Consider the following 23,461-nt stretch of genomic DNA (forward strand, 5'->3'; position numbering starts at 1 on the left):
CAGATTACAATCCTGTATTTTTCCACAATTAATTCATTTTCATATTACCAGATTTTGACACTTTCTTGTTTTCACAAATAACTTTTATTTATGTAGGTTTTGTGGGGCTAGAGAAAATGTGTTACAAACTTTGAAGATCTGAATTGAAATAAATCCTGATTGAATTCTTTCAGTGGCTCCGCAGTCCAGGGCCCTTGCAGGCTCACAGGGTTCCCAGGCTCATTGCCGATAATGTGGTGGTGGCAACACTGTTGCTCCGGCTCTGCAGGGTTGGTGGCAACACCATAGCTGTGGCTCTGCAGGGTTGGTGGCAGCACTGTAGCTGTGACTCTGCAGGGTTGGTGGCAACACTGTAGCTGCAGCTCTGCAGGGTTGGTGGCAACACCATAGCTGTGGCTCTGCAGGGTTGGTGGCAGCACTGTAGCTGTGACTCTGCAGGGTTGGTGGCAACACTGTAGCTGTGATTCTGCAGGGGTTGGTGGCAACACTGTAGCTGCAGCTCTGCAGGGTTGGTGGCAACACTGTAGCTGCAGCTCTGCAGGGTTTGCTCTCAGAAGTCCCTGGAAGTCTGCTCTTACGCCTGATAGAGAGCAGACTTGTCAGCCAGCAGCCGATAATTCCACCATTGTGCCCCAGTACAAATGGTAGAAGGGAATGCAGAAAATAAGGAGTTTTCACACATGTTACATGGCTGTGTAAAAAGGGGAAACTTGGGGTCTTTTCTTAATGGCATAATTCTTCATGAATCATGAATAAAGGAGCAGGAAGATAAGAGGGAGACTCGAGTTACAGGGCATCACTTCATTAGCCTCTGCATAGCCTCTGCATGCCTATGTGGTCAGCATAGAAGCCCAGCTGCTGTCCATACGTGTTCAAAAGATCCACTGTACTGAAATGGAAGCAAAAGAGGACGTCTTCTGTAAGGTAGAGCTTTGAAGGCAGGCTGACCCCAGAGAAGCCGTGACAACAGCAGTGACAGTGGCAGGTTCCTGTCCACTCTCTTCATACATTGGGAAGGACACATGTCTCAGATGGCTTTGTTTACCTTTGTGACACTTCTTTAAGCAAAAGACAAAAGCACCTTTGACCTCCATGCTTTGTTACAGGTCTTCAGGTCTGCAAAAGGAAGAAGAGATGCTAAAAGAGGACTATCCATTGTGAAGAGCTACACAGTGTCCCTGCTCCTATGAGCCTCAAACTGCAGAGCCACGCCCCATTCTAGAGACCCCGGGATACTGACACAGAACTTCACAATGATCTAATCTTTCTGCCTTTGATTTGCAACAAACTGCACTTCCCGTCTCGAGAAACAGAAACTTCAGCAGGGCGTCCCCTCTGTGGAATGTACAGAAGATAAGTCAAAACATAACCTTACCAAAGGCATAGGTAATTTTGAACTTGTAATTAATGGTGTAGGATTGAAGCAATGTTTATTAACATAGCCACTGACAGAAAAATAAACGAATAGCTCTAGCTTTCCTGTGTGCACACTGTCTCTCAAGGAAAGCGTCTAGGCCTCCCCAGTGCCCACACCTGAGGTTGGGGGCAGAAGCTTCATCTAATACCCAGAACTGGAAGGGAAAGGCATGAAAGAGCCTTCTCAGAATCACACATGGCACTAAGTTGGAGTTAGGAAACGGAGGCAGGCTCCCCGTTCTAGGACCATCACGAGGAACTCATGGGCTTTCATGTTCTGACGCTCCAGCTGATTGTCACCTTCGGAGTCAGCCATGGGCTGTTGTTTGGGTCTATGGAGCAGAGAATTGCTGGCAAGGTTGGCGGCCATGTTCTTGTACAGACCACTGTGTACACCGTGTCCACTCCAGTGCTGGTTCCGAACAGATATGCCGCAAGAAGGTACCAGGAGAGGCATGAAAGGACAACCCCAGCCGCCATCTCATGCCAGCTCCCAGTCCTTTTGAGGCCAGTTGGCCATTAGAAACATCATGTTCCAGATACACTCAGCCAGAAAATAGCTCCAGATGTCTGCTTCTTAGACTTCTGCTGACTGCTGGACACTGTGACCTGGTGCAGTGGCAGATACTTTCTGTCTTTCTTCTTTGTGGAAATACGAAAGGATTGGGGGTAGATTGGCGGATGGCCAGATTTCTGGAATAAAATGTAATTATTTAGTTGCATATTAGAAATTATGTATATTTTAACTATATATCTAATTTTAAAATATGCATTTAAAAATATATTTTAATATATGATAATTAAATATATAAAGATATATTTAAAGATATATTTTATCTATATGTCTATATATGTCTATATATATTAAGATTTCTTATATGCAAATAAATAATTAGATTCTATTCCAGAAATAATGAGGCTGCCCACAAATCTTCCCCCAATTCCTTGGTTATTTCCCAAAGATGAAAGGCAGAATGTGTGTGTGTGTGTGTGTGTGTGTGTGTGTGTGTGTGTGTGTGTGCTCTCTATTGCTGGCCTGACTTTGACGCTTAGAGAAACCTTTTGTATTCCAGATTTGTATGATTTCATTCTGACTCCTTCACCCATCATCAGTTCTTAATCCAGCAGCTGATGTGCGGAGTGTTCTGGCTCAGTACCCTAAGCTTCAGACGAAGGCCCCAGGGAGAAGCAGGGCTGCCATCAGCCTCTGTGTCCTCTGGATGGTTGCTGGCATGTGAGCCTGTGTATAGGCCAGCCTCACACCAGACATTCCCCAGAGCATTTCCATACAGTTCTCCAAGGGAAAGGGACCGTGTGTATAGCAAGGGTGGCTTACTGGGTGACTCTTTTTATCTACCAGATGTTTTCTTGAAATTAGACTCCTTTCCAAAGTGAGCTAGGGTGTCACCGTAAAATCCTGGCATTTGGCTGGAGTTACCCAGTAGCACATCCTTTGCAAGCAGAACTTGTTGAGTGCTTGATCGTGGTTGATACTGACATTATATCAAGAGTAAGCCTCAGTGCCCAGTATGTGCTATGCCAGCAGATCTTTGAACTTCTTGCGGGAATTAATGTCTCTGAGATAAAGGGACTGGTTGGGGTGTTCGACACAAGAGTCAGTTGATGCGTGTGTTGTAGGTAGTACCACCTAACTTATCTTCTGGATAATTACACTGTGAAGGGAGGTGTTAGCCAGAGCCCCAACACGCCATGCACACTGTAGAGAAGGGATCTAGTTCACTTTTACCTGCACTCCAAGGGCCTTGGAAATGAAAATAATTTGAACCAACACAAATATTATTTCTGAGAGAATTTTTTAAATTATTAGCTCATTAGTTTGAATGCTATAAGAAGCATGAACCCTTGAGTTCTGTCAGAGAATCTTTTCTTCCCTTATCTAAATTTGCTCTGCTATAAAAATGCAAGGCTTTTGGCCGTTTTTTTTTTTGTTTGTTTGTTTTGTTTTGTTTTTTGTTTTTTGTAAACTAACTTCCCTGCTTTATGTAAAGTCAGCAAAAAATCTGAAATCCATGGAGAGCAGACACACTTGACTTAGGGTCTCCACTCCAGAGCCACCATGGGTCACACAACCCAGCTACTGCAGATTAAGTCTGCAATTGGAGAAACAGCAGACTGAACAACCAGAGACATATTAGGGGACACCAGCACCAGTTCTAGCAGTCGCATGCCTTGAATTGTGACACATTGGCCAGGGACGGGTTGCTTGTCCCTCATGGTCTCTAGGGACACATCCTTGAATGAAGTCAGCACGGGTTCTTAGGAAAGATCACCGATGTGAGAACCAGTCTTGAGCCCCTACCCCTATTTCAAGCTTGCAGTGGAGTGAGATGGCATAATTAGCTGACTGGAGTGAGACGGCTCATGTAGCTGACTGATTAGCTCTCAGCACAGTAGTGATCTGACCCAAACCTGAACCCAAATCATCTAGGAGGGGTTTTTGCTTTCTATGATGTTTTTCCACTGTTGTCTTCCCGGAAGACCAATGTGGCGAAAGTGTGGTTCCTCCCGTCCAGGAAGTATAAGAAAGAATGTCTGCCTTCTGGTTAGTGCGGAGGGTAGGAAGGGCCCTGGACTAGCTTCAGTTGAAAAGTTGTGGAAAGTGGATGGAAGCTATGGTTTTTTAATAGGCCCATGACATAAATTAACAAACCCATTGCACTGCAAATGGACTCTTGACATGCCCCGGAACTGATATTTCCTGGAATAGGGTTTCTTAACCTTCTACTCAAATCCCCATCTTGCCCCACCCCCCAGGGTACACAAGCACATAAAACAACTATACAGATATTCACTGAGAGCGAGCACTACCTTGTAAAACTACCAGCACAAAATAGCTGGGGTATGTTTAGGACCATTTCAGAATCCCTTAGAAATTCTACCTGAATCCCCAGACAAGACCCACTTAACATTTTTAAAGCTAAAACTTGAGTCAATAACCCAGACTTCATTTTAAAAAAAAATCAGATATTCTAACAGGGTAATCAGAGATAAAATAACCCGTTTGATCAAGAAGGACCAAGGCAGAGATGCTAGTTTCATTTCTTGTTACTGTGATCAAATACCCTGACAAAGACAACTCAGGGAGAAGAGGTTTGTTTAGCCCAGAGTTCCAGGGTGCAGTTTATCATTAGTGGGAGCTCAAGGTGGTAGGCATTTGAATCAGCCAGTACATCACATCCACCGTCAAGAGCTGGCTGTGGTGAGTTCGTGCATGCATACTGGTACATGGCTCACTCTCCTATTTTCCTTCCATCCAGGACCCAGCCCATGAATTGGTTAATTGTGATGAGTAGAACTCTCATGGGCTAAGAAAATTATCCCTCACAGTAATACCCAAGGACCAACCTTATCTAGAGAATCCCTCTTTGATACACCCTTCCCAAGCTACTCCATATTATGTCAAGTTGACAACTAAAAATGACCATTTAGTGTGAAGTATTCCATTTCTTCCTGAACTATAGTGAAAGCACCGTGTTTCTATAAGAGCAGAAAAGTTGTGTATGAATGGTTAAGACACTGCGGTTCAAAACTTGCAACGGATGTTTCTTGTATCAGGGTGATTCAGAGAGGGTTTGTCGAGGTCAGCATGGTGTGATACAACGCAGCGTGGACACTTGGAATTCAGCACCAAGGCTGCAATGAAGCTGTGGGGTGGAACAGAAGCCACCAAGCCCCGCAAAGAAGCTCAGATCTGTTAGGTATCTGATTTTAGATGAAATTTGGCCTCTGAATGGTCAGAAACCTTTCCCCGACCCTTACATTGAGTTACGTGACCCACAGTATAGGAAGCTGTGTGCTCCAAATTGTTTATTTCCACCAAAGGCAATTCTGCTTTCTCTGCATCATTTAAATGGATCAACATGACCTGAATTGAAAACTGTATCATCTACCTATCAAACATTGTCAAAAATTATTGACTATTTCCCAGGGGATGGAGCAATTGGGTCTACTCTACACGTCCCCTACTTGTTCCCAGCACCCAAGAAACCTAGCAGCTCCTGAGGGTCAAGTGAAAAACTCTTGGTTGATTTGTGCTGAGAACAGCCTTAACCCCCTTCTCTTCAGTTTGTCAGTACGGCAGATTGCCAACGACTGAGCTGGTGTGAAAGCCCGTGGTGTATATGAAGCCCCTTAGTGTTGCCCACCCATTTATGGGCTTGTTTCCATGTCTGAATCAAATAGTAAGTTAATGGTTATTTCTAATTTATTTAACCTTACTATTAAGACTTATGGATTTGATTTTTCCCTAAAGAGAATTCTTTGTGACACAGCCAGGTGCGTGCCTGTAATATCACATGATTTCAAGAGTAGAGGCGAGTCTCACTTGCTGGGAACTCTACTGATGAGCTCATGAACCCTCTGAGGTACCTTTGGGTTTTGGATAAAAATGAGAAACATGGCTGCAATTGTTGATCTCACATAAAGCCTCCCTCTGCCCATGACTTGAAGATGTCTTACAGCTGCTGCTTAGCCAACGGTCTCTGTTCATTATGGACGCTTAGCACACCAGGATTGTGTTTATTCAACTTGGCAGTGATATATAATGCTTGTGTTTACCCTGCTACTCTGAAGACAGATTTCTTTTTTAAAGCATAGTTTTGGTATACAAATAGTCTTCTTAATAGATACAGTTAAAAAAAAACAAAACAAAACAAAACCTAAGATCTGGTATCCTGGGTATAGTATACTGATGTGGTAATTAATTATCAGCAAAACCGGTGGGTTGCTATGTCTTGCTGTGATGGCTAATTTTGATTGCCAATGTAATTGGATTAATAATCAAGAAGAGTATTAAGGAGGTACCCCTTTGGGTGTGTCTGTGAAGCTATTTCCAGACAGGTTTGACTGAGAGGATAAGACTGTCCCTGTATGTGGGTGGCACCAGGCCATGGAACAAGGTCCTGGATGAAATAAATAGGGCAAAGGGAGAAGGTCCAACAAGGCTTTATACATACAGTATGAATCAGGCTATATCCATACAGTATACATCCAATGGAATGGTCATAAGCCTGGCCACCATGAGACCCAGCTTATACCTGTCTTTTATTTAAAGTGACTTAGATTTGGCTCTTGCTTTTAATTGTATATGACAAGCTCTGCCTATTAATCATAGACTACATTAATTTAATTATCCATATGGTTGGATAAAATCTGTCATTCTGTTAGCTTGTTGTTTTGTAACATTTTTCATCTTCTCCAGTGCTATAACTTGCGGTCAATCAGCATATTGCTCCATCACAGGTGGGTTACACAGCCACTTCTACCTACGTATTTGTTCCCTCCCATAGCTCTTGGGCTGTTCCTTCTCATACATTATCTTTGTACTTACTCCAATTGCATGCTTGTACTGGTTAATCTTCACAGTTGACTAGACTGAATTTAGAATTACCATGGAAGTGTGTGTGTGTGTGTGTGTGTGTGTGCTCAGAAAGGTACTGAGTATGAGTATAGAAGACCCACCCTGCTTATGAGTGGTCACATCCCCTGGACAACATCCTGGATTGAATAAAATGGTGAAACCAGGTAGAGTGCCAGCATTTACGTCTCTCTGCTTCCTGTCTCTGGACCAGCTGCTTCTCGTTCTTGCTGCCAGTGTTTCCCGGCCATGATTGACTGTACCTTTGATCTGGGAACCAAAACAAACCCTGCTTTCCTTACGTTTCCTTTGTGATATATTGTCATAGTAACATGAAAGTACCGGTGCAGTTTTGATGGCTTCTGTCTTTGCAGCACGGATGTAGTTATCTTTAAGGCTCTGACAGTTCCACGAGATAACGCCATTGGCTGCCCCCTTTCCCGGACTTTGACGCTTTCCTTTTAGGCTGGTTAAACTTTCCTTAAGTGTGGGGTTCCTACGGCAGACCTGTAACTTGAGAGACTATTTTCCTCTCAGTCTTCCTGGTGAGAGCCGGAGAGATGCAGAGAGAAGCGTGTGTGTGCACGGGTGTTGATATTCTGTGAGGCAGTGCTCTGACCTCGGTGCTTCTCATAGAACCCATGGATTCCTGTTGACTGAGCCGAATCAAATGCCACTCAGTGCTGGGTGCTTTCGCATCCTTTTCTCTCTCTTTCCTAAAGGTGTTTATTAGGTCTCAGGCTTTGACTCCTTCACTGCCTCAGACAAAGCTTCAAATGCTCACACACACTTGTGTTTCTGCTGGGCTGGGAGTGACAGTCTTCCTGATGCCCACCTTGCATCTAGAAGCTGAGCGTCCTAATCATCACCACCCCTTTCTAAAGAAAAGCCAAGAGCCACCATTTGTGCGAGCTCATCTTCCACTGGAGCAGCCGCCTCCGCTGGAGCAGGGGACTTAGAGTCTGGGGTTTGCACATCAGTGCAGCACCTGGGAGATAGCACCTGATTTCACCTCTGGAAGGGAATGACACATGAGTTCCCTGATACTAAAGCTTGCCCAAGCCTGGCCAGGGGCAGGACAGGGGTAGCAGACCTCATAGGTTACAGGAAAATATATAGTGCCAAGAGGTATAAGAGCAGAGGCCCCATGTATGTATAGAAATGCATCTAATGCATGGGAAGGGTCACAGGGGTGGACTTTGCTATAAAATCCTCTAAGAGAGACTTTTATCCTTACTGACACCAATAAGAGTCTAGAGTGATAGTCAAGAGTTCGCACGAGTGTCTCCCCTGGCTTTACTCTTTCCTGGGGTGATCTTAATAAAAAAGAAGGGCATGTTCTTAAACCCAAATCACTCAGGAGGCAACCCTAGGGGAAGCAGGGAGTGGGAAGAGGGGAATGGGCAACTGAGAGCAGAGGAAAAACTACAATATAGTTTCCCCCCACCTCTATCCATGCATGTGTGTGTGTGTGCGCACACACACACACACATACACGTGCATATATATGCACATATGCAACCATGCAGACAGTGTTGTGGATGTGTGTGACTCCCCAAACACTGTTCATACAATAACGAGGGTGGATGCTGAATCGAGGATCCCACTCGACAGAAGCCAGGACCAACCATTTAGAACAAAGCTCTCTGGTGTTCAGTCCATACTTGATAGTCAAAAAAACTGCAAGGCATCAGTGGAACTAAGAATCTCATTCACCGGGTTGAACAGAAAAGAAAAGAAAAAAAAAATTAAGCCTTCCTGACTTTGTTCTTGCTCTCTGCTGGAGGGTTTTCCTCTGCACTCTTGTGTTTTATTGGCAATTTATTATACCCGGCGGAAGACAGAGGAGCTCAGCCACGGGATCTTCTGATGTACAAACAAAAGCATTTAATTTGACTCAGTGTATTACAAGCATCATAATCCCCCTCTTGACTCTGACATGATCGACTAATCTCATCTGTTCAGAGGGATAAGCCCGTCTCAGCCCTTATGACAGGCTTAGGGAATGAGAGAAATTAGGGCATTCTCAGAGATTATGCTCCGTGGAGGCAGACTTGGCTGGCAGGGATTGTCTACAGGTGGTTCCTGGGACTCGTGTTGACAGGACAGGTACACAACATCCCCTGCCAGGAGAGGAAGCTGCAGGTCCTGGTTGGATCTGGGTAATGTGAGGGTGAATGCTAGCCTGTGCGTCTTAGCTCATTCCTGGGAAGGAACTCACCTGCAAAATGAAGCCAACTTCCTTAGGGACTCTTTACATACCTACTTTCTGAGCTGTACAAATACAGGCAGTCCTCATAAGACTGAGGAAAGAGGCTAGAAGAACATGGTCATTTAGAATGGGCGAGAGGTACAGGGAAGGAGGTACCCCAATAGCTGAAGGTCCCAGATGAGCACACTCCCATGTGATCACACGACTAAATAATCACATATCTGCATGAGTGCACACTCTCACGTGACCTTTTCAGACACATGGGAAATGTAGAAACCTTTCAGTTATTATTGACTTTCAGTACATATGTGTTAAAGTATGGCCTTTCCTTGTACTGTAAACAAGATGGGCGACAACTTGGGGGCCTCTTCCACATCATGATGCACACTACCTGCACCCCTGAGCACTGGTGATACCTGCATTTGGGGGCTCCAAGGTGGGAAGTGATGGAGTACAGGAAGTGCCAACTCCGTAGCAGACATCACACTGCCTAGAGACAGAGAGGTTCATGGGTGCAGCAGCTGAGGGTTGAGTCTTGTTTTCTGCTCCCCGTGGGCTGCTAGGAGAGTTGTAGAGCCTACACTGCTCCTTCCTCACTGGGAACCTTCTAGACATCATCTGGTCACTAGAGTAATCCTGAGACCTCTAGTTGCTCGTGCTCTCTGGTTAGCCTCTCTGCTTTGGCTTCTTGTCCTGTTGTCATCTGACATCATGGCTGCCAAGTGGGGCTTTTAGGGTGGAGTGGTGGAGGAAGATAGCTTTATCCAGGTGACTGTGGAATCGTTAAGGAGAGAGCTTGTCTGTTTTCGTGGCAATGGTTTTTAGTAACTAGCACCCTAGGGTTGGGAAGGAGCAATGCTTCATGCAAGGCAATATCCACATGCACTGAACTAACTTGGGATTCCCTAGTCCCAGTGTGACTTGGCGTGTGCTCAGACAGCCAGTATCTCCAGTATCCAGCACCAGCAGTGAGGAAAGCGAAGGGAAGGATCCAAAGGGATCTCCAAGGGGGAAAGGAGAACACAGAGAGGGAGGTGTAGCGTGAACGAGAGCCTAAAGCCAACAACACAAGGGCTCTGTGTGAGGGGCCAGACAAGGAAGGGGAAGACAGGCCTTGGGCACTTATCCTGACTGCAGCATCTCACCCTCCAAGGTGTTCAAGCACTTTTGATAAGGATTGGTATCACGCAGAACCATGTGGATGCTCATATCTGGCTATCCCTGCATAGACCTCCCCCCTAAGACTCACCACAGAGGATGTGAATCCCAAGTTGGCTCTCACCAGTCCAGAAAAAAAAGAGTCATAACCACTGGTGAGTTGGATCAAAGTCATGGGCTGAACAGCATACACAAGTGCGTGTCTAACTGGTGACAGAGAATGCATTTTCTTTAAAATTAGAGCCTTGTTTAGATGCAATGGGTGCATTTTTTTAAAGAGGAGGGTAAGCCCTAGTACAAAATGGTTTTCTTGTGAGGAGAGTAGGGAGGTGCTGGTATGCACCAGAGAAGGCTGGTTGAAGACTGATGCAGAGCTGGGAATGACATAGGTGCATGACACCAGGGAATGTCAAGGATTCCCAGCCTCTGATAGAGGAAGGACCTCGAGGACTATCTTGAGGATTCAGCCTCGTGGGCCCTGTGATTTTCTGCAAGCTTATTTTGGACTTGAAAGCATGGGTTCTTGTCGTCCTAGTACATTTCATCACCCTAGGATGCAGGAAGGAAAGGAGTCTTGTATGAAGGAGATGGTGACGAATCCTTTCTGCCTCCCAGGTCTTCTGGGGCTCACTTCTCCATCCACTGGCCTGGGACAGAGGTGAAGCCACTATCCCAAATCAGGGCATGGGTAACTTCTTGTTGGAAGTTTGGGAGAGCTCTCTAACCAGGCAAGATGAGAATCTATCTGCTGTGATCATCCACCTCACATTAGGTGAGGGTGTCCTACGGGAACCTGGGACGGAGCTGAACTATATGAAAAGCTTCGAAACCAAGTCCAAGACCTTTTAGAAAGTCCTCATCGTTTTTTTTTTGTTTGTTTGTTTGTTTGTTTGTTTGGTTGGTTTTTTTGTTTGTTTGTTTGTTTTGTTTTTTTTTTTCCCCCGAGACAGGGTTTCTCTGTATAGCCTTGGCTGTCCTGGAACTTATTCTGTAGATCAGGCTGACCTCAAACTCAGAAATCCACCTGCCTCTGCTTCCCAAGTGCTGGTATTAAAGGCATGCGCCACCACCGCCTGGCTCCCATCTTTTTTTTTTTCCCTACTGAGTCCCTCCAAGAGTGGGTCCCAAGCCATTTTCAAATGGGGTTATTTCTGCTCCAATGTGCTGGGCAGGGGTGACTACATGGCAACACTCTCAAGTCCCTGAAGAGCCATTCTTGCTCTGACATGCTGAGGTTGGGGGGGTGTCATGTAGCAGACACCCTCAAAGCTTTACAACTCTTCAATATGAATGATCCAGACACTCTAAAATGTATAAAAGCCTTTTATACAAACATATAGAAACTTTCAGAATCTTAGATAAAATATTTAAAAAAAAAAAAGGACAGTGGTGCTTTCAGAAAGTGATGTTCTAGGGATTCAAGAATGTGTGAACTCAAACTGTGCTTCTGGGAGCAAGTATCGTCTTCATGGGGCATCCCTGATGAGACACATTTGTCCCAGGTGACAGAAACAGATCGTTCGTCTCATATCTGGGATTTTTATTCCACCCCTTGAAGACTTTTGTTGAGGACATAAAATACCCAAGGTAGCAATGGGGGGCAATCACCTTCTCATGGCAGGCAAGAAATTCCAAAAATGTTTAGTTTGTTTTGCTCCACTCTCCCGGAGAAAAGGTTGTATTTCCTTTCTCAGTACCTATAATCTTTTTAGAACCTGCCCTTTATGGAGGCCGTAAACATCCCAGGGTAGGAGAAAATCATCCCAGCGTGGAGGAGACGCATCAGCCAGCCACCCAGCAAATGATTCTGAGAAGCGGGCCTGAACATCTGGAAGAGCTAGTGTCGCGATGGCATCAGCAGCACCCACCCGGCACACCTGGCTGGGTTAACAGCAGACTAGCTGATAGATGAGGCCAAGACGGGATGATGTTCGGGCGGCTTTGGGGTATGGGTCACGGTTTTCAATCAAATGTTCACTCCATCATCCCGTCTTGTTTAACAGCATACACTAAAAACACCACTGGAAGGCAAACCTCCTTTCCTCACTCTGTTATCAGGGCAGCTGGTGGGGTTCACACCAAATCTCCACCTCCTGGGCACACCTGACATTTGACACTTACAACTTTGCTGCTAAGCACTCAGACCCCTGTTATGTCTTGCTCTTGGCATTCTTTCTCTAGTGATGAGAAGGCCCTTGTGGTAGCCATGTTCTCTCTTCTCTTCTCTTCTCTTCTCTTCTCTTCTCTTCTCTTCTCTTCTCTTCTCTTCTCTTCTCTTCTCTTCTCTTCTCTTCTCTCTTTCTCTCTCTCTCTCCTCCATAGAGTGGAGTGAGGATTGCCTGAGAACAGGAACAAGCTTCCTGTTAATGAATATGGAACCAGATCGGAAGTGCTTTATGACACAGGTGCCAAGAGCAATCCACCTCTTATTCCAACCAGGACCTGAGACTGGTTGGCTGGATCCTGACATGGCTCGTTCAGGTAAAAAAAAAAAAAAGCAGGATTTTGAGTTTATACACAGAGATGCATTAGAGAACCCAAGTCTATCTCCTGAACCGTGGTCTCCTGCCATCTAGCATCCTCATCTAGCCTTGTAGAAGGTGTTTTGAAGTACGTTCTCTCCAGCTTCCATTAGTACCGCAGCCAATTCTATTGTTCTTTCAAATATTAACTACTGGTCATGTTTTGTCTTGATTTGTTGTTGTTGTTGTTTTTTGTTTGTTTGTTTTTTGTTTTTAATTGAGACAGAGTCTCTTTATGTAGTGAGTCCTGGCTGCCCTGGAACCCACTATGCAAACCAGGATGATATCAAACGCACAGACATCTGCCCACCTCTGTCTCCCAAGTCCTAGGATTAAAGGCTAATCCTACCATACTTGGCTATATTGGTCATTTTAAATAAGGGCATAGAGATCTTCATTAAGTAATGCTGTGTTATGTGTTAGTATAGAATTACTTAACGGGGTTTCCACCGTTGATAGCACATGCTTGTGTTCTGTTGGGGGTTTATGTTTAAAGTAATAACCTTGAAAGTGACAGAGTCTGAAGTCTGAATATATGCTCACACCATCACTCTCCAAATCTCACGGGTACCCCCTTGGAGTGTATACATTTCTCATTGGCACTTTAGTGTAGAATAGACTGTTGACTGAAGGTCCAGCCACCCAAATAACAGTACATCATACCACGGAATGGAGTGCATCCAATGGAGCCATCAGGACGTATTGACACTTGTATGTGTGGGTGACCTGTGGTAGCTCTGAAAGGTTCTGAGGTGAGCACATTTAGATGGCTCTCCCATGCCTCCTTCCAATGAACAAACAGGCAAGATATAGGTATGGTTCATTGTCCCTTGGTCTCTGTGGTCCTCAGACACACTGGTCAATCTTTGCCCCTCTATATGTCTTATGTCATCCTTCATATTTATTCTTTTGAAATTATTAAACACTAAGAAAAGAACAATGTAACAAAGACTCCATAGTACAGACAGACATAGGGGCACAAGGAGAGAATCTTTTGTTTCAGAGGGTTTTTTTTTTAATCTTCTTCAATATACTTCTCTCTCATTTTCAGAACAGTAAGAATTTCCTTTGCCACTAAACCATATTTGGAGGAATTCGCTGCAAAGCTAAAATTCAGCATATTGCTCCCCATAGGACGATGCAGGATGCCTGCCAGAGATTAGGAGGACATTAGCAGTGTGTTTGCCCAAAGGCAAGCAGAGGAATCACATCAGAGCCTTGCAGCCTCCAGTAGGCATCAAATAGCTTTGTGCTTGCTTCTATTGGTGCCATTAATGGCACTTCTGAGTCCTGGAGACCTTTTATTTCCTCCTACCTTTTAATAGGGAGAAGGAAAAGATGGCTCACGTGCACTCACACAGTGGCTAGTGGTGAGCTGAGCCTGTGTACTGAGGGATACTCTGAGGCAGTCTGCCCGCCGCTGTCCAGGGCTGGCGTGGTCAGAGGGGACTGTCCTAACTTAGACTCCCCACCGCCCCTCAGGAGCTATGTGGGACTGTGGGCAGGAGAGGGCTTGAGAGGTATCTGTGAAATGAGGAAATGGAATGCAGTGTCACAGGCTTCCTTTAGCTCTAAAACTTTATGATTCTTTGAGCAATAAAAGGGACTGGAAACAGCACAAAAAGACAGAGTAGGGGCCCCAAGCTTTGAAATAAAGTACGCAACCCAGTTCATGTCCTTAAGAGAGCATCCACGTAGTCTGAATACTGTGGAAATAAGAGACACGAAGAGCTAAGCGAGAAAGAGAACATCGACATTTGCAAAGAGTCCAATGGTGGAACACCCATGAAGGAGCCCAAGGAATCTGCAGGCATGTCTGCAGTCACACTTACGGGAAACAGAACGAAAATCCTGTGGGGTGGCCGCCACAAAGAGGTCAGGAGGCTGCACTAACATGTCCTGCTTTTTCATTCTTTTCCCTATTAACCATGCTGGTTTATCATGTGCTTCGTTCTCAGGCTGGGTTTCTGAGTAGACTTCCTTAAGAATACCAGTGAGAATGAAGTGTGTGTGTGGGGGGCTGTTCACCACATCAGAGGGGCTCTTGGCTTTCTGCTTGTTTATGCTTTCGTGGTGTAAACAGCTTTGATCTGAAGGAGGAACTTGGCCAGGCTGGTCTTCACTATGACCTAATTGTTTGAAGTAACATAGCACACAACCATGTGCAGCCTAGCAGGGGCTCTGCAGATGATGTGTGGGGTGGGACCGATGACTGAACCCTGCTGTGGTCTCCCTGGTTCTCTTGATCCCCTTAGGTATGGGCTTTCCCCATTCGTATCTTTTTATGTATGCGCTCATGCCTCTGCGTGTATGCATGTTTGTGTGCTCGTGCACGAATGTGCACACGTGTGTTCATATGCTGTGGAGATCAGAAGATCATTTTTGATGTTATTCTCCAGGTACAATAAACCTTGTATGTTAAGGCCAGGTCTATCACTGACCAGGAACAAGGCAAGTAAGGTAGGTTGGCTAATCAGCAAGCCCCAGGTGGATTCCCCATCCCTGTGCTGATGTTACAGGCACAGGTCGCTATACCTGCTTTGTTTTATGTTAGTTTTAAGCATCCATTTTAGGTCCTCATACCTGTTCTGCAAGCACCCTACTACTGAGCCATCTCCATAGGCGGCCAGCGAATCCTCCTTCCATGCACAGTGACCTCCAGAGCTGCTCTGTTCTCTCCCTGGTGTTTTGCTGAGTCAGAGGATCCAGGCTGCAGAAATCCTCACCAGCTCCCTCTAGGTCCCTTGGAAAGGCCACTTATGTTAAAGGAAGCATGGGTTCCCTTCTTCCATAAAGACAGTTTTCAGGTTTATGATCGATTTAGCAACTGCTTGAATGCTTTCCTAAGAAACAGTAAATTAAACTTGTTTTGATGACTAATGTATGTAATCCCAGCACTGGGAGGCAGGAAGTTTTGTGTAAGTTTACCTTAGGCTTGGGTAATAGAATGGACCTTATTAAACCTCCTGTGAAAGAAAGTTAGTAAAATTTAAAACAGTTATGTAAAATTAAATTCAATAAGAATTATGATCTGTTGATTTAATTGGAAGAGTGGAAATGTTATGTTTTCTAGAAGTTTCATGCTTGCTTTGTTTGTTTGTTTGTTTGTTTGTTTGTTTTCGATGCTCCCAGTATTTCAAATGGCTTATTGATAAAGATAGCCCAGGCCCAGCCCTGGGGCATGGCCACTTTCTTACAGGACATTCTACATTTGAAGAAGATGATGCAACAATGTCCAAATCTGTGTTATGTTATCCATTTGATTTTAATATATTTCCTAAGGAGGTCGAGCCATGATCAACTAGGCAGCAGCATGTGCACTTCCACTCCACAGACCAGCTTTGTCCTTTCTGTGGAATCATTTCGTTCAGAGCTCCGTCTGGGAACTGGTCCTGCCCTGCCTTTCCTCACAGCATCACTCTCCTTGTCTATGTCTTTAAGAGAGCATCTCCCGGATCCCTGGGTGGCTTTGAACACACTTCGTAGCCGAGGATAACCCCGGACTTTAGCCCCTCTTGCTTCTCCCTCCAGAGTGCTAAGATTACAGGCATATCCACATGCAGTTTATGTAACACCCAGGGCTTCCTCCTTGCCATGTACTCTAGTTCAAATCTTTCCATTCAACCAGTAAAACTGTGTTTGCTGATACTTATACAGTTGAGAAAACCTGGGCTTTAGCTCTTAGCAAAAGCTCCTGCCTTCAGAGTGCTTACTTTCTCTTGGGAGGAATGCATGACAGTGACAGACACATTAAGGCTGTGGGTTGCTTGAGGTGCTGTAGGGGGGCAGAGGAAAGCAAAGGTGATCTCCGAGGGGGACTGGAATGGTGGTATAAAGCTGGGCGTGCTCTCACCAGCTCACAGCAAAGAGAATTATGTGAGGAAAGAGAACTGATTGTGCTTTCAGACCCATTGTTTGAGCACAAAAGATACTTTGTTTCCCCATTAAAATAGTCATCATGATTCCCGTTGATATATTAATTCATAGCTATTATAATGATGCTGGCAATTAGACTTCGGTACTCCTCTACTGTAAACATTACTATTTTGTACCCTAATTATGATGTCTGCAATAACTCATACTATTAGAATACTTACTGGTGACTGTTAACTTCACAGCCTCAAAAAATGTGCCTGTATTTGAGTTTTACAATATCCAGGTCTGCCCCGTGATTTATGTTATGCCAGTAAGCAAGGCCCACTTGGAATCCATGAAACGTCAAACCAGAAAAACAACAGCACTTTATCACCTCGCGGCTGCGAGCACTCATTTACAATTTTATAGTGCACCCTCTTGATACAGGGAACTAGGGGGACTTCTGAACTCTTTAAAGCCATCTTTATAAAGATTTTCCTGAGCTAGTAATTTTAAATGACTATGGTGCCTTGTCAAGGGCCCTTAATTAAAATCATCTCTGCATGTCAGCAAGAGGGATGGAGGGGGGAATGATTTAAAGACTGCAGACAAGTTTAGGTGAATGCTATTTTCCATCACTTTAACACTTGTCTTTCGCTAAAGTGATCAAATTGATTATTTATGGACATCTAGCAAATTTTCTGGAATTAAAAAAAATAATTATATCTCTTCTATTTTCGTCACTCTGCCCTTGTCAGAGAACAACGCAATAAGGTTGAAGCTTCTGCCACAAAACAATGAAGGCATTCTAGACTGAAGCCCATTTCATCCCCAGGCCCAGGTAGATGGGCCCAGGAGGGCAGAGTTCATAGGAGATCGGTGGCTTATGCCGGCTCTTTATTCTTTGTAATTCTAAGAGCTGTGACTATTATAAGAAATGGTTAGAATGGCCTAACATGCTTTTATCCCAGCACTAGGGAAGCACAGATAAGAGGGTGACAAGTTCAAAGCCAGCCTGGACTACACAGTGAGGGAGAGTGTATGTAGTCCAGTGTTAGAGCTGTTGAGAGCCCTTTGTCCATACACTCTACCCATCCCCACCTTGGCAGAAAAGAGCAACCAACTGACTCCAGAACAAAACACAGAGCTCAAAGTTTTAAACTAACTTCATATCAAGGTAGGATCAGGGGGTAGACAACATTGAAGAAGTTACTCTCATTCTTGGCGGGAAGGGCAAGGCAACCTTCTCTGAGACAGGGATAGAATTTGAATTTGAATGGCCTCTACCTCGGCTTTGCAGGAGGGCAGCCTGTTTCCCAAGCTTTGAGTGCCTACACGCTGGGCTGAAAGGAGCACTGCTACCCTTATTCTGTGCCATAAGATCCTTCAGCCTTCCTGTGTTCCTGCATGGGCAAGGTAGGTATGCCCTCCTCCCCTGGGTTCTGGAAAAGGGGAGGAGCTGCAGGCTCTTGGATTCCTGTTGGCTGTAGACCAGGAGTCTCTGGGCTGGCTATGCTCCTGGGCTTAGGGAATTTGGGGCTGGCTGTAGTCCTGAGTGCAGGGATACTCTGGGCAGGAGGTGAGGTACTGAAGCCTGGTATTGATTCTCTCCTGTGCTTGTGGTTGGGACTTGTTTTCAGGGTTTTGATAATATCGCAGAGTGTTTCCAGAGCGAATACAGGCCTGGGATTCTCTCTAAAGGATAAAAATTAGAGTGTAAATCTGGGTAGTGATTTTCTTCAAGCGTAAAGATGTGTCGGCAGCCGTCTTCCATCTCAAACTTCCATGGCCTGCCTCCTTACAAGGTGGACAGAGCAAGCTAGCAGGAAAATGCAAATTACAGACTTGCTTCAATTTCTCGATATGGGATTCAGATAAATAGTCGTTCACATTCCTTATAGTCTAGTAAAAACCTGGGCATCATGAAGAATATTTGTATTTTTACGCAAGATCTCTAGGTTTTAATACAGTTTAATCAATGGTTTGTATATGACACACACTTAATTTTTAGGTTAATCCAAATTTGTTTTTTGTGTACTATAAGCCAGATGTTCAGAGAAAAGGAAATGTTGAGCTTGTTATTTCTGTGTGTATGTGTGTGCTTGGCTTGGGGCATAAAAATCATTTTTCCCCTCTTCATTGAGGGTGTTTCCAATTACAATTATGTTTTCACTACAAATACTTTAAAAAATTAGCGGATATGTTTGGTTATTAGTTTATCTTTCAACATACTGGTATTTATCCAGTTATTATGTTATATGCTTTTAAAGAACCCATGCAGATGACAAGCCCAATAACATCAAACATGTACGGAATTTTGCTTCTTTTTCCTCTCCCTTCCTCAACATAAAAGCTCAGCAGAGGGTTCACGGTCTCTGCCAACTGCAGGGAGAAGACATGTGCTCAGCAGATGGCTGCGTGATCCTCAGAACCCTCGGGACCCGCCCCGTTACATGTGCTGTGGCTGCAAAGACCAAAGACGCTGGATGGGTGGACGTCTATCCAGAGGCCTCTGTGGTCATGGAACCCTCAAACCTCATCCTGGACCACATGAAGTAGCAGCTACTTCACGATTAGGGCATGATTATGGGAAAGAGTCCTGAAATGCAGCTACTCTGTGATTTGCATATGTCTCCCCTCCCACCAATGGATAGAAGGGATATTTCCTGCTCAGAATACTCACATACTAGGTGGTGATCAACATGCAAGATAGTCCCTCCTTGGTGCTTCCGAACTGCCCTTTCCCTCATCAGAACTTATTACAGAGAATGTTCCAGTCAAGGGATGGGAGTGGGGGTGGGGGTTTACAGACTTTATGAAGGGTCAGGCAGAGTTCTACCAAGGCTTCATGTGTGCCAGCTGGTGATCCTCTACACTGATTTATCTCACCAAGAGCTCTACAGGTACTGTGTTCGCAGTTTCGCATCCTGGAAACCTCCTGGAAAAACAAGCTCAGCCAGTGGACCTGCTGGCCTTTGTGTTTCACACGTCTGCTGTATAATTTTTTATCAATATTTTAATATCTGTGATATATAATATTTTATATAACTGTGTTTTATGGATTTTTCCAATTTTAGTTTTACTCAAACTTGTAGTTCAGATGAGTCTTTTGCTAGCCAGAGATATGAAAGATGCTTCTGTGCCCATCCCAGATGCCCAGAGGCAGCCAGCATCTTCAGTAAAAGCAGTAGAGGCAGTGTGAGCATTACAGCTGCCCTGGGGTGCTGGTTCCTAGCTCGTAAGTTTGTCCACATTTGTTCCCTTTTTCTGCCTCTTTCTTCCCTCTTCTCTGTGACCCCACCTGCTCCGTGCCCAACTTCTAGGTCACGTCCACATGGAGCGGGTACAACAGCCTTTGCTCACTTCCAGACAATTACAGAAGATGCCTATTGGGTCTCCAGGTGAGCATGGAGTTGGGCCTAACTGCTGACCCATGCCTGAGTTACTCCCATCAGTGCGACTGCAGATCTGAGTGATTGACAATCCACAGTCCATGTGTTGTTTATTTGTCTAAGAGAGGACAGGGTGTCCTGACTGCTTACTAGTCTGAATGCAAACATCAAGTCACAGGTAGGAAGGAAGGAAGGAAGGAAGGAAGGAAGGAAGGAAGGAAGGAAGGAAGGAAGGAAGGAAGGAAGGAAGGAAGGAAGGAAGGAAGGAAGAAGAGAGGGAGGGAGGGAGGAAGAAAATAACAAACCAAACAAACCACATTCCCCAAAGCAGGCAAAGAGGAAGTGATTTCTAGAAAGAAATGGAAAGGAGTGCCAGGCTGTATAAAATACAGATGCTTTTGCTCCTGCACATCCTTTCTTGAGGTGAACTACAGAACACCATAGAGCATTGGTACCAGGAGCTTTGGCCAGAAATTCTCAGCTGTGACTCCACTGTCCCTGATGCCACCCTCCTTCATCCCACCACGTGGTATCACTTGAGTTTGGCTTTCTTTTCACTCTTGTAGTACACAAGTTCTTTTGGCAGATGAATGGACCTCACCGGGCTTTCTATCCCTCCTCTGCAGCACAGGGTGATGTGAGTCAGAGCCCCTTCCAAACTTGTGCTGGAAAGCTGGAAGGGAAGCCCAGGCAAGCGGCTGCAGCCTTGACAACCACAGCTGCCTAGCCTGTGACTCTCTGTGCTTAGCTCTCATCTCTCCTGAAGGTAGCAGGAAAGAGTCAGCATTTGCTCTTGAACTTCGGACTGGATAGACGACCCCAGACGACCAAGAGTCTGACAGGCACCTGAACTCTACAACTGGCATTAGTCTTGAGTCTCATCTTTATGCAGAAAAAGTAGTAATAGCATCTGCTTGTATTTGTGTAGCAAACCTATTTTTCCTGTGTGTGTTGCTTTCCTGGTCGCAGGGAACAAACAGCCCACAAGATGCAACTTAAGTGAGGAAGGGCTTGTTTTGGCTTATGGTTTAAGAAAAGATCCCGTCTGGCCTATCATGGTGGCAGGAGTGGGAGGCTGTAAGTCACACCCTGTGGGGAGTCAGGAAGCAGAGGCTATAAAATCTGACTTCCTACAGTAAGACTCTAACTCCTAAAGGTTGCTCAACCAATGGCACCCTAGCAGGTGTCTACGTGTGTGCACACATGAGCCTATGAGGGACTTCTTCAGCTTCCCTCCTCTTCCTTAGAAGGGCTCTGCTTTTATATGATTACATCATTGTGCTACATCCAAGAATTTTAGACAGTGTATAAGTCAGGGGTCTCTAGAGAAACAGAAACAATACCATAAGTGTGTGTGTGTGTGCGCTCACATGTATATATGTATGTGTATACGTATATGTATATGATGTATAGACATTTGTCAGCTTTCAAATGATAACAATATTAGACTTGCCCTGAGCTGAGAACCTGAGAGTTACTCAGCGTTTGAGGCCAGATGCCTCAACAGTCAGAGTAGGTCCACACTGGCCATCTGTCATGGCAGGGAGGGTGTGTGACAACTGGTAGTTTTTTAGCCATCTCATCCAGAGTTAGAAGGCTGGAAGGATCTTGAAGAACTACTGGTTGCTGGTCCACGATGCTTATTTAGAAGCACTGGTTCCAATCTCTGGGAAAGAATCAGCCACAACGGGACAGCTAGAGGGAAGGCCGAGGAGCAAACGGCTTGATGATGTTTCCTCTGACATAACTTCTACTCTGGGATGCTACCGGAAGGTGCCACGTACAACTTCGGTGGGTCTTCCCACACAGATCAGGGCAATCAGAATAATTCTTCACCTGAGATTCATCTAGGTGATTCTAATTTGTGACAAGTGTCAACTTGACGTTAATACACTGTTGGCTCTATCTTCCACCAGATGGGTCCTAGAAAATCAGACTATGTCCTTTCCAGACCTGGGAACTTAGCTTAACCTTGGCCCTTGAGGCCTGGGGAGGTGAGGCTGCTAGGAGACCTTGGTCAAGAGACCCGAGGGTAGTTCTTGGAGCCCAGAAATGACGAGGCACTTCACACTCCATGGACAACCTTCAAAACAAAGTCACCATTTGAACAAAGCTGAAGAAAAGAGGAAGTAAAGCAGATACTATCACGGGAGCCCTGTTTTACTGCAAATTACCATTGATCCTGAGGGCCATAGCTCTCCATGCTACAAAATATATAGCGATGCAGGATTTTTAGAAAAATCTCATAGTCTTACTGGAAATTCAACATGAGCAATTCTATCTATCATCTCAGTCAAGTTAGAGTTAGGATATTGTGGGAAGTATTTAATTTTATTTCCTTGATACTTAAATATTTAGTTTATTCCACAAATTAATGATTGGTGGTTAAATGAACATCAGGGTGTTTCTATATACTGAGAGCAGCTCTCCAGGGAGGACCATTGTTGGTCCCTTTCCCCCATAATTTCTATCTGTATTTTAAAGTGAAGATGAAGAAGAGGAGAAGGTGGAAAAGGGAGTGTTGATCACAATTCATAAAACTCATGTTTTTAATGTTTTCTCCATAAGGACATAAAAGGTACAGGTGTAGCGTACCGAGTGCATGCTTAGGGTGATGAAATGATTCTCTAGTAAGATTCAAAAAAAAAAAAAAATGAAGAAGTTGAGAAGGAAAGAAAGGGGAACAAGGTTCTCTGAACTCTGTTCCCCCTCAAAGTTGTTTGCAGACACCCACACTTTCATGGATCCCCAGTTATTAACTTCCAGAGCTGGGCAGTGTCCACTCTGTCTGACTCTCACTGCACTTCCCATGAGAATTCTGAAGTAAGCAGGCATCTGGCGGACTCCTGCGCCATCCTCTTCCTCCATTCAGCTCCACCAGCACAGAGGCACGCTGTTCCCATCCCAGAAGAGTCCTCCTCTCTGTCAACTTCTCCTTCGTGTCTGGTACCTTCCTCCACTGACATACACTCACTGGAGGTTCAAACTGAGGCTGCTGGTTTTGAATGCCCCCATGGCTGGTGGTTCTCTGCCCTGGGCATCCTGAATGGTACATTCGATTGTCTACTTGGCACCACCATGTGAAGATTCAAGCACCTCTCCAAGGAAGATGACAGAGGCTCCATTCCCTCAGGACATCACCCTTCCCATGACTGTCTGTCACTATCAGACAACCAGGAATACGTAAGTGGAATGGAACAGAGAAAAGACTCCATCAACCCTCCGACTCCTACTGTGGGAAGAACTCACTGCAGGTCTCCATCAGTCAGGTCCACCTCCTTAAGATTACCATGGCTACAAGGAGGCGAACAGACCTCAGTAGAAGACCAAGCCAGGGAACAGTCTTTGGAATCAGATGCGGAGGCGTGGAGTCGCAGGAGGGCTGTTTCCAATCTGCAGTCATCAGAGAGGCACATCTTTGATTCTAAGCTGCTTTAGATTTTCCAGCTGCAGCAGGCCTACCTCAGTGGTTGCTCCACCATGGGTCAGGAGCATGCCTGATAATCAGCTGCTCACTGGTGGAAGGTCT

Source organism: Mus musculus, chromosome 18 (genome assembly GCF_000001635.26).
Source record: "Mus musculus strain C57BL/6J chromosome 18, GRCm38.p6 C57BL/6J".
Taxonomy (NCBI): Eukaryota; Metazoa; Chordata; class Mammalia; order Rodentia; family Muridae; genus Mus; species Mus musculus.